We start from the raw sequence: 11,697 nt of genomic DNA, 5'->3' as shown, positions 1-11,697 counted from the left end.
AGTTTCTAGGGTTACATGTTTAGGGGTTCAGAGGTAAGCCATAAAATCAAGAAAATAAAAGATCAATTGCCGAGTTTTTGCATTCCCTACCACCAAAAGGAAACATAAGACCTCAATGGTTCTTTCTAAATTCTGAAAGCAGTACATGGCACACCTAGGAAGGTAGCCCTTGCTGGTCCTGGTAAGACAGAAATGTTACCAAAAAAAAAAAAAAAAAAAGTTAAGTGGTTCTAATCTCTAAACTGCAACCTAGGTTTTGTCCTTCTTTCAGATCCATCAAACCATGCACTTAGATGAGACCAGCCACAGGCACAAGTCTATCATAAATGCAAATGCAACATCGAGAATTGGGCCCCAAATGAAAGAACACAGTGAAGCACAAGAGCAGGTAGTTCAGCCCTTCATTCACACCAGCTACCATCCATCCCTTGCCTCACCCAGACAGCTACAGGCGAGCTCCTGCGTGACCAGACACAGGAGGTGGAGGAGGAGCCCCAGCTTGCTTCTGTATGAGCTGACTGCATGTGCAAAAGCACGCGGATGCTGCTACCCAATACAGAGGGGAGGAAACCTTCATATCAGAAGGAGACACAATGATCAGTGTGCTTGGTCAGACTATTCCCAGTGTATGGAAGGAGACACGGCCTCAAATGAGAACAGAGAAGTCTTCCATTACATCCCTGGCTGCCCAAAACCTTCTCTTAAATGTCCACAGACTATCACACCTATTCTACTTTCTATCCCTTACCATATATTTTTGTATTTGCTAACATAAGTTACTAGATTACATTCTCTCTCCTATTTTGCTATATGCTTAATACAAGCATTTATCGTCTCTGATCAGTGTTATACCCTCAGTGACGAACAAGCGCCTGACACTAAGAAGTGTTCGATAAATATTTATGGAACGAATGTGCTACTATCATCATTTTTACCCACTGTATTGGAATGTGGATATATGAATTAAGACTGTTGATAAGTAAATGAAGTCACTAGACAAAAGCTAATGATGTCCAACTCATAACCACACCATACGTGCATCTACGTGTGCAGTGCATCCGCATGTATGTAGATGTACAATTGGAATTGAGTTATATATGGCAAAAATATAAACTGCTCAGCAGTGAGAAAGAGACTTCTTGGGTATGTACTTGAATATTCATCGAAACCAGACTTTACAAAGATCTCCAGGGATATAATTTCCAACTATGATAAGAGCAGTTGTGCAGTAATTCATTGAGCTACTCTACCAAAATGAAATGCTGACAAAGAGAAGAAAGATCAAAGAATGCTTTCAAGGACAGAGCAGAAATCGGGCACTGCAAAAGGCAGGTATGATGTGTTCGGCAGAAAGGCTCAGTGAAAGGGAGAACAGCACAGGGAAGAACCGCTGCAGAAAGCAGAAAGTTCAAAATGTCATGTTATCTGTCTCCAACATAGATTAGAAATACCCCACTCTGACAATCTGCACATGTTGGGAAATAAAATAGAGGTGAAGGGTGGCAGATTAACTCTAAGTAGCCTAATCATTGTATTGAAATATCCCAGGAAGCTCAAAAGAACAGCAGGAACTAGGTAAAGTTTACTATGGTGAGCTGACACCAGAATGGTCAGCTCACCCCAATAAACAACATTAGCAGTTTCATTGATAACTCAGTCATACATGGACCAAGAAGTTCTACAGAGAGATCCCTGAATTTGAAGTCTGTTGGTTTTACCTGGAGTCAGACCCTGTCAAATGGGCCACATGATTTGCTGATGGGTGACACTCTCACCCATCATAGAAGCCCAGCAAAATGACTTCTGTCCCAGCTTCTTTGAGCAAAAGACGAATACTCCAACTGCATCAGGCCTGTCAACAAATATGAATTACCTATCTGCCCTGTATGCAAGACTGTGCTAGGTGCTGGGAAATCCATTGTACACTGAACCACAGACTCCCGTCCACATGCAGTTCACACTTACAGGGGATAAACACCCATTAGGCAAATAAATATGTGGGCAAATGTAAAATTCACAACCTCCTGCTGCCATAGTTGTGCTGCTAATGAGGGTTGCACAGTGTCATGGGAACCTGGCAGCGTAGCATTCGGCCCGAATAAGTGACACTTTCTTGGGAAATGGGAATTGCGCTAAGAAGCTGACAGTAGGGGAGAAAGAGAAGCTTGTGTACAGCAAAGGAATCAGTGGGCATGAACATTTCAAAGTATGTTATGGTTTAGATCTAAAATATCCCCCCCGCCAAGGGCTGGGGATATATCTTAGTGTGGAGCCTGCCTGAAAAGCACAAGGTTGTAAGTTCAATTCCCAGGATCATAAATAAATAAATAAATAAATAAATAAATAAATAAAATAAAATAAAATAAAATAAATAAAATGTCCCCAAAGCCATTGCACGTTGGAAGTGTTCAACCACTTACTAGTTTATCCCAGGCATTACTCAAGCAGTGCATTTGTTTACGTACTGACTATCCCAAGCATCCCTAGGATAGATATCATTTTTTCTGGTCAATTCTCATGCTAAATAAATTTGACAAAATTGGTATTTTTATATTTCCTGTTATATTATAAAAGTTAATGGAAATGCAAGTTATTGTTATTTTGTATTTAAATAATTTGACTGATAAATGGGTAACTTCTTTTTAAACTTTTTTTTCTTCCTGGGGATTGAACTCAGGTCCTCACACTTGTAAGTCAGGTGCTTATGCTATAGCACTGTCTCCCCAGCTGATTTTTAAACTTTTCACAGGTAAGAGTTTGCCTTGAGCTAAAGAGAACACTTTAGTCTTGTAATATTTACCAGTGCTACAGCTGTTAAAGACTTTGGCAACTTTTAGAGATGAACTGAATGAATTTTGATAATTAGATGGACATGAAACTTTTGGGGGCTTGATATTATGGTTTAGATTTAAATTGTCTCCACCTAGTCTTATGTCTAGGGCCTGGCTGGAGGGGTGGGTCACTTGGAAGAGGCCTTAGAGCCTGGCTTGGAAAGGAATATTCTTGTTACAGATCCTTTTTCTGCTCTCTGCTTCTTGGCTGTGTGACATGGTCCTCTTACTTCTACCAGGTCCTTCCACAATGCCATCTCTCTGCCAGAGCTGTCCAGGTATAGACTAAATCTGCTGATTCTTTAAGCCTAAGCACACTTCTCCTCTAAGTTGTAGGTGTCAGGTCTTTTGTGCCAGTTACAGGAAAGCTGACTAATACACATTACCTAGCTACATGTTCAGATTGAGTTCTTACAACCTTCAAAATTTTCCTTCCTTTCTCCCATGTGTTTTATTTGACCAGAATATGATGCAGAGCTATACCAGGGGTGCAGGAAGTGTGTCCTTCTGTCACCATGCACTAGCTAAAGATGCCAGCAAGGTTTTTCAGTTGTTCAAACCTCTTCCTCCCCTCGACCCCAGCCCATTGGCAGCAATTGGAATAGAAAGCAGCAGAAGAGAGGAAAGGAGCACAGTGAATATCCCAGACTGTGGACAAGGTGGGTCCCCTTGATGTTTCCATTTCTGGAAAGACCAGCTTTACGACCATACGCTGTCACATAGGTACGAGAATCTGCACCAGCCTTTCTTATCTAAAAATGTAGAGAGAATGGTGATGAGATCAACTGCATGTCACAAGTTCTTATAAAATCTTTCTCCTTAAGTAGGAAGCTTGTGAGAATACTTACTCCTATGTCTCAGATCTTCAGGAGAAATACAAAAACAAAGATAACAAAACCCAGGGTCAAAGGGCTTGTAATCTAAGAAAATAAAATATAGGGATCAGTCATCAGGATTGTGTATGTAACTAGAACCAAAATTAGAAGAATCACAGTAAATTCCTATTTATGAGTCTAAAGAAATTTAATGATTTCTTTCTTGATGTCACTTTGTAGTCAATGCCTGGCCCACACAACAAAAGCAGTCTGAGCAAGCAGCTTCGGGTAGACTCTTTGTTTACTGCATCTATGACTTTACAGCACAAATTTTGCATTAAAATTCCCAAACTAAAAGCACTCAAAAGCATCACTGTTTGATGATCTTTATTGGTTGCTTAGGCCTGTGTTTGAGTGAACATATTTCACAATACCTATAAGCTTCCACACATAATTGTTTACTCATTTATGTAAAGATGTAACACTGTGTTAGTAATAATTGGTGACAGATGATGCAGATACAGGGGAAGTCGCTGAACGTGGGGAAAGCTACCCAAGAGGCACAGCGTGTAGAATTCAGAAATGGGAAGAGAAGGTTTACATAAGAGATGTAGGACTGATGCAGTGGCTCAAAACTTCCCGGGAAGAATGCAGTGGAGATTAAGAGATTGAGATGGTGAAAGGAGTTAGCTTGAATAGCAAGAATCAGGAAAAGATTATAATGATTATTATGGAAGAGAACAAATTGGCACAACCCAGGAAGCAAAGCAGAGCTCACAACAAGCAACAGATGCCGTGTGGAAGTAAAGTCTTCACTGAGCTAAGCTCAACCCAGCCACATCAGTTACTGGTTTGAGAGCTCTCTGAAAGAGCAGAGTTCATCTCACTGGGGTTAAATTGTCACATTGGTACCCCCACCTGGTTGGCCTGGGGTTTTTCTGCATTCAGTGCCCCACTCCTTCATGTCATGGATGGAACAGACAAGATTTGATTGAACAGTTTATCTGTTATCTTTCATCAGAAATCTCTTGTTCTACTTTTCCCTGACAGATGTAGCAGAATGCATGCTTGCAAATGGTCTTTAGCTAAAATGATTCTTATTCTTTGTGAGTGGTGCAGTGTATTTATGTAAAAAATATTCAGTTTCTGTACAAAGGCCTAGAGAGTGGTGCATAGTAACAACAGGGAAGAGAAGAGCAGATTTAGGAATAGAAGATACTGGTGCCAAGAATTTGGGCCCCAGAGTAAACCTCACCTCTGCTTCTCAAGGTGATGGTGATTGGATAAAGGAGCCTAGTAAATCGGGACCTGGGAGGCAGAACTCTAGCTCCTTCTTTTCCTCCCAATCTTGTTTTCATCACAACAACCACACAAGTGCCTTTTACATTAAACTACAGCTGAGCACAGGAGATTGACAGAATTTTCACTTTTCATCTGGATGGTTCAACATCATGTAGAAACAGCCACTGTAGGCCTCCTAAGGAGGGAAAGGGTAGAAAGCTACCTGCTTGAAAGACTGATTTAAAAAAAAAAAAGTTTAGAAGCCACTAGGTGTTTGGTACTTATTTTCAAGGCTATAAATCCCACAGCAGGTGTACCCAGGCAATCAGGATAGGCAAGAACTCTGATAAATTCCACGGGGATACTTAGGGCCACAGATACCCTGGGAGGCTATAAATAGTCATTAGGAGTGAGATGTTGCTGAACGCGGAGGGAGAAATCCTCCAGTGGAGCAGAAATGTAAATCAGGAACTACTATGAGGAAATTGTGTCTTCACATTAAGAATAAAAGAAGAAGGGGGAAAAAAAGGAAAAGCGAAACTAGATTGTTTTCCAATGGCTATTCAGAACCTGAGTCATTTCAGAGCATTTTAGGAGAAAGGGGGTGGGAGGAAGGAAGAGAGGGAGGGTGGGAGGGAGAGAGCCCCCCCTCCATCTAAATGCGCTTGGATTCTGGGAGGTTTCTTGTAGATGCTGTAACTTCACTCCCAGTCCGTGAGCTTATAAAGGCTGTCACAGTAACTTCAGTTGACAAGGTTGTGTTTTCTCTTTTTTGCAAGAGAACCAAACTTATTGATATACACTGTTTACCTCACACATAGCCTCTGTGGACGTTGGGAGGATTAATATGGGTTTGATAAGTCGTTCTTGAATTGTGTGAAGGTCCCTGCAGCCAAGGCAGCATGCATATGGAAAGCTGTTACAATCATTTTCAAAATCCACTTCTTACCTATTTTGACTCCCAACAAAACATACATTTTAATCGCTAAAATGCTTTCATTTATTGGATGGCATGTCACAAACTTCAGGGAGCAGCAGAAACAGATTTCACTGTATTATATTTAACAGCATAGTTTTCGGGTTGCTTCATTTGTAGTTACAATTTTGATCATCTTTTCTATGAATGATACTCTTATTAGTGAGGTAGGTCACCTTGAAATGTTTCCAGTATTCATTACAAAAAAAAAACCAAAAACCTCTATGGAAACCACATTTTTAAATCTCTCTCTCTCTCTCTCTCTCTCTCTCTCTCTCTCTCTCTCTCTCTCTCTTTTCCCCCTTCTCTCTGTCTCTGTCTTTATGTTTCTCTGTCATCTCTCTGCCTCTGTTTCTGTCTCTGTCTGTCTCTCTCTTCCTCTCCCTCTTTCCCTCCCTCCTTCTGATTGTCCCTCTGCTGTTCCCTAATTTTGCACATGGATTTATACAGAAATTATTGTTGCAAATGTCTAGCAATACAGAATCAGAGTGGTGACAGAGTTAGTAATAATATTGTTAGACCACTTAATATGTTTTTGGCTGACCCACACAGACCCTATTTCAGAAAATGCTTCCATAGACCCAGAATATAATTGATTTATTTCCTCAGTCAGGGAAAGATAGTCACTTATTAGCAATTGAAAAATGAGGTGCAGCATCAGATAATGTGGCATTAAGCCCTACAAGAGTGATCAGACTAAAAGAAAAAAAGGACTTGGAGCTCTGAAAATAGGATAAATAATCATGCTGAAGAGTGCCCACTCGGGAAGTGAATCACCTAGATTTAAATCTAGGCTCCCTTGCTCATCAGCTGAGTGACGTGGACATTATCTTCTATACCTAAATTTCTTCTGTAAAATGATGATATTGAGAACGTGTCTCCAAGATGACCGGGAATTTTTTAAGTTTCTGAATCAAACTCTCAGCACACAGTACACACTGCACAAATGCTGACCTGTGGGGTAATTCTACCTTCTGAGGCCTGAACGTAGCAGCTCTTGCAGTGCCTTCCCCATCCATTAGCATGAGCACCGACAGGGTCCTCTCAGCTCTCCTTCCTGGTGTCCTCACAACCGGGCCCCAGGTCTGTCCTGTTGCCAGGTACTATTGCAGATTCCTTACACCTTGCTTCGATAATTCCTGGACCTTCTCTTGCTACCCATAGACTCTGCTCCACCCAGCACACTGACTCAGACTCTACTCTTTTATGACTATGCTTCCTACATTTTAAAAATGTCTTCCATCCCCTGCACCATCATCACCACCCTCCACACAGGATGAAGTGGAAATAGTTCAGTCTGGCATTTCAGGCCCTTCGCATTCTGGCCTTAGCCTATCCTGACAACATCATTTCGTTCTATTCACCAGAACTGGTACTTTGCCAAGTCAAACTGATCTATCAGCAGCAATGGCATGCTGCCACGCTTCCTAAATCTGAAGTGAGTATATGGATTCATAGAAATTTTTCCAAGGCTTTCAGCCATCAGAGTAAAGGGAAGTCAGACAAAGACATCTATAAAATGATCCTTTTGCCAACACCCCTTTTCTTTTCATTCAAATACCCTAACAGGGAAAGACAAAGGTACATATCACTGATGTGAATACTTTATGAACATAGACAAGTTAGATTCATTCACATTTGAGAGGACATCTGGGCTTCTCTAAATGAGAGCCTCAGAATGTGTAGGTCAAAGTTAGTGGTCCAGGGCTGGCCAGATAGCTCAGCAGACTAAAGCGCCTACTCAGGCAGGCACAGCAATGGGGGCTCGAACCCAGGCTTGCCTTGCCGGGTCCCACCCCCAGGGCACACTGACCTGATGAATGAGATTGGGCATTGGGGCGCATGCCTGTAATCCCAGCACTTGGGAGGCTGAAAACAGGAGGATCACGACAAGTCTGAACTGTGTAGTGAGACCCTGTAGATCCTGTACTAGATACAAAAAAAAAGTTAAGGGTCTAGGTTAGTGTAGGCTCCACAAGCAGTGCAGACAAAGGAGGCTGCCAGCTTCTGGGTTGCAGGGCCAGCTCTGCAGGAGCTGAGGACAGGAACAAGAGGAAGAGGAGTGAGGGCGATTCACTGCTCTGCTTCGCATCATTACCTTACTCTGTATTCCATAGCTTAGTGGATTGAAAAACCTATTTTATTTTGTTCATAATACAGTACATCAGCAAAATAGGAAAGGTTCAGCTGAGAAATTCTTCTTAGGGCTAGAAATACATATGTTGGAATCACAGACATAAAGATTTGCAGTTAAAATAATAGGGAGTATGACACTTTTTCCAAGGAAAATGTAGAGAGAAAATAGCCAAAAGTAGAACCTCAGAAATACCAGCTCTTCAAGGCAAGCTCAGACAGATGTAGTTCAGGGCTGAGGATGTAGCAGAGTAATAGAGAACTTGCCCAGTATGTGCTGAGGCCCTAGGTTCAATCCCAAGCATAGCAAAAGTAAAACAAAAAGATGTGTCTGACTTCTAACTTAGCACATTCCTTGTATATCAATGATTACTTTAAAAGAATTTCCCTGGACACTGAGAAAAATAGGTGACTGAGAACTCTGCCTTCCACCTTAAATCTCCTTTGAGATTCCTGTTGGGCTGCAGTCATATATTGCCTGGGCTCTCAGTTATCTGGAAACTCAAGGGCACAAATACCAGTAACTTTTTCTCTAAGGCAGTGCTGTGCTATATGATCCAGGCTACTCTCAAACTTGAACCCTTCTGCCTCAGCCCCCTGAGCTCTGGGATTATAGAAGTATGTGCCACCATATCTGCCCTAAAAACACATTTTTAAAAGTGAACTGAATAAAAAGAAATAGCCACATCATGTAAAAGTGATGCTATTTATAATGAAGTAGGTTTTGGTGCAAGAAACAAACAACTTTACAATCTCAATAGCTAAAACACTAGGCGTTTACTTCTTGCTTAAATTACAGATCTGGGGCCAAGGTGATAGCTGAGTGGTCTACACCTTCCTAGCAAGCATGGGGAACCAGGTTTGGTCCCCGACACCTCATGACATGCTGGGCATGCCCCGGGTGTGCCAAGCTTGCCACTGAAACCAGGCATGGTGGTGCACACCTGTAATCCCAGTGCTGAGGAGGATGAAACAGGAAGATCACTATGAGTTTGAGCTGCGTAGCAAGATCCTGTACAAAATACGTAAATTTAAAAAAAAATTACAAATCTGCTATAGAACTGTGGAGGACTGGAGCTCAATTCCACATCATTATCATTCTTACCCTTGTGATCCAGGCCAATGGAGCAGACACTTTGGAAATACTTTGGCCACCTGGAAGAGAGGAAGAAAGGAGGATCTGGTAATGCATAGACAGACCCTTGAATCTTCCTCATGGAGGTGATCTAACTTACTTCTAGTTAGCTTTCCTTGGTTTTGTTAGTGCATATTAGAAATACAGAATAATGAAGTTCACCTTGATATATTGGGACATGAATCATTTGATTAAGAACATGGAGCATTTTGTGAATATGCACGTCACCGTTATGCAGGTACCATGCAAATCTTGTCTGTATTCCTCCAATTTTAGCATATATGCTGTGAAACCCACCACTCTGTCCACTTTTCATTGACTAAAAATACACTGTAACCATGCTTGAGTGCAGTCAAGTACAGTAGGAATATAGCACTACATTTCCCAAATGAAACAGAAAGCCAATCAAGAAAATAGAGGGATGGGGGCCGGCCAGATAGCTAAGCAGCAGGTTAAAGTGACTGCTTAGGCAGACACAGGAACAGGGTTCAATTCCTGGTATGTTGTGCTGGCCCCGCCCCTGGGGCACACTGAGTTGGTGACTGAGAGACTGGGCGTGGTGGCACATGCCTATAATCCCAGGGCTTGGGAGGCTGAAAGCAGGAGGAGCACTACGAGTCCGATCTGTATAGTGAGACCCTGTAGACTCTGTACTAAATACATTAAAAAAAAAAAAAGAAAATAGAAAGATGGAGGAAAGGATAAAGAAGGGGGATAAATATACAAGATAGCTAAGATAATTGTACTACTAATTTCTGTTAGTTTGTTGTAAGGAACAGTTGGTACTTATATTGCTAGATCAATCTTGCATGCCTGTATCTGGTAATTTGAGCAACTACTTTGAAGATAATGACACGCAACATAATAACCATTGTTAATTTCTTATCTTATTTTGAAATTCTATATCATTTTTAGTGATCTTTTTATTCTCTTAAAAAAAAAAAAAAACCAGAAATAATGACTGACCCAACAGATATCTTCAACAAAAAGGTTTACTTTTGATTGGGAAATCAGAAACACTGTTGGATGGAGGCAAGAAGAGATAAATACATGTTCTGCATATGGAGTAAGGAGGACTTAAGAGACAGGAAATGGAGAGAAAAGAAGGAAATAAAAAAGGCACAGAGGTAAGAAGGCGCTAGGCAGTATTACAGGAAAGAGTCCTAATTAATTGGAGAACGAGGTGCTAGTTTATTCTTTAAAAAATTTTTATGCTGGATAAAGGCTGAATTTTCTCTATACCAAATCTGTGCGCTTGATAAGCTTGAGAGGAAATGATATGCTAAGTTACAGAATGGATAATGGGGTTGTGTGATAGGCCACAAAACTAGGTTCAGAAAATAAATGAAAGAATAAGCCCTGAGGATGAGATTTAAGAAATAACTTTTGTTTAAGTCACAGAGACAGGATGCACCCTGTTAGAATTAGAAGATTATAATAGAAAAGTGTGCCCAGCAAGAGGAGACATGCATATTCTCTGATAAATTTTGAGTCACCTTTCATGAATAAAAGAATAGATTGCATGGTCTTGGTTTTAGCTATATTGTGCCACTAACATCTCCTGGTTCTTCGGGTAGGAGAAATTACTAACATGAAAAATATCTTCCTTTGTTATGATCACCACATAATGGAAAACTAGCAGTTTTAGTGCTGTTCTAAAAACCAATTTTTTATTTAAAGCAATAAATGATTAACTAGCAAATTCTAATTAGTATCCTCCTGACTAAAAACTCCTGGCTTGCCTCCATTGCAATCAACAAGATGGTATTTAGTCAAAGTTGTTGAATTGAGTTCTCTACAGTAAGGCATAAAAAATTATAGGGAATTACTCTAAGTTATTCATCCTTTTCTTTAAAGGCAAATGTTTTGCTTAAATAAGATTTCTTGCCCTCCTCACAGCTTGAAGCACATAATACTTCTGGTCTAAATACTAAGGCTGTAAATTCCAAATTTGTTTAAAGTTGTATTCTATGATTCTCCTCCCTTCCCTTCTTGCATCTGTGTTGTGCTCATCAACTTCCCACTCTGGAGCCCTGAGGGGAACAATTTAGTCAGCACCCCACCACTTGCTGAAGTCCATCCAAGAGCTTTCTAGAAACAGCCAGCTTCCAGGTTCTCCTGGCCCCAGCACAATTTCTGAGGCCCACTTTGCCCAAAACTAAGAGGGAAAAGGAAGGACAGAAAAGGAAAGCTATGTAGTTTGGGGCCCTAGAATCCTTCGGTGCCACATCCCTAAGTTCCTTCTGAAGGTCCTAGCTTGTAAAGTATCCGTGAGCCTGAGACCTACTATAAGGTGAAACACCCTGCAGTTCCTGCCTATAACAGGACCCATTGACATTCTAAATATGTGTATGAAGGCTTCTGGTGGACACACTGTGGTATTTATGTTCCTAGTGCCTGACAGGATCTCTTCCTTGGGGGCTGCATTATATGTGCACATGAGTGGAAGGTGGAGAATGAGGAGGAAGAGAGGGCCAAATTTGGCTGGACCTCAGGAAGAAAGGGTAACATGTCAACAAGCTGTGA

The 11,697-nt window shown here is 41.1% G+C and overlaps 1 non-coding gene and 1 pseudogene across 1 annotated transcript; one reads left to right on the top strand and one right to left on the bottom strand.

Moving 5' to 3' along the window:
- Positions 1–11,697, top strand: part of LOC101589386 — a 172,311-nt pseudogene that overhangs the window by 126,433 nt on the left and 34,181 nt on the right.
- On the bottom strand, positions 9,365–9,468 carry LOC111813944. Its single transcript, XR_002819056.1, has one exon. It is a non-coding gene; the product is annotated as a U6 spliceosomal RNA (small nuclear RNA).

This window comes from Octodon degus, unplaced genomic scaffold (assembly GCF_000260255.1).
Source record: "Octodon degus isolate 3935 unplaced genomic scaffold, OctDeg1.0 scaffold00244, whole genome shotgun sequence".
NCBI lineage: Eukaryota > Metazoa > Chordata > Mammalia > Rodentia > Octodontidae > Octodon > Octodon degus.
This window is presented reverse-complemented; position numbering and strand designations above follow the sequence as displayed.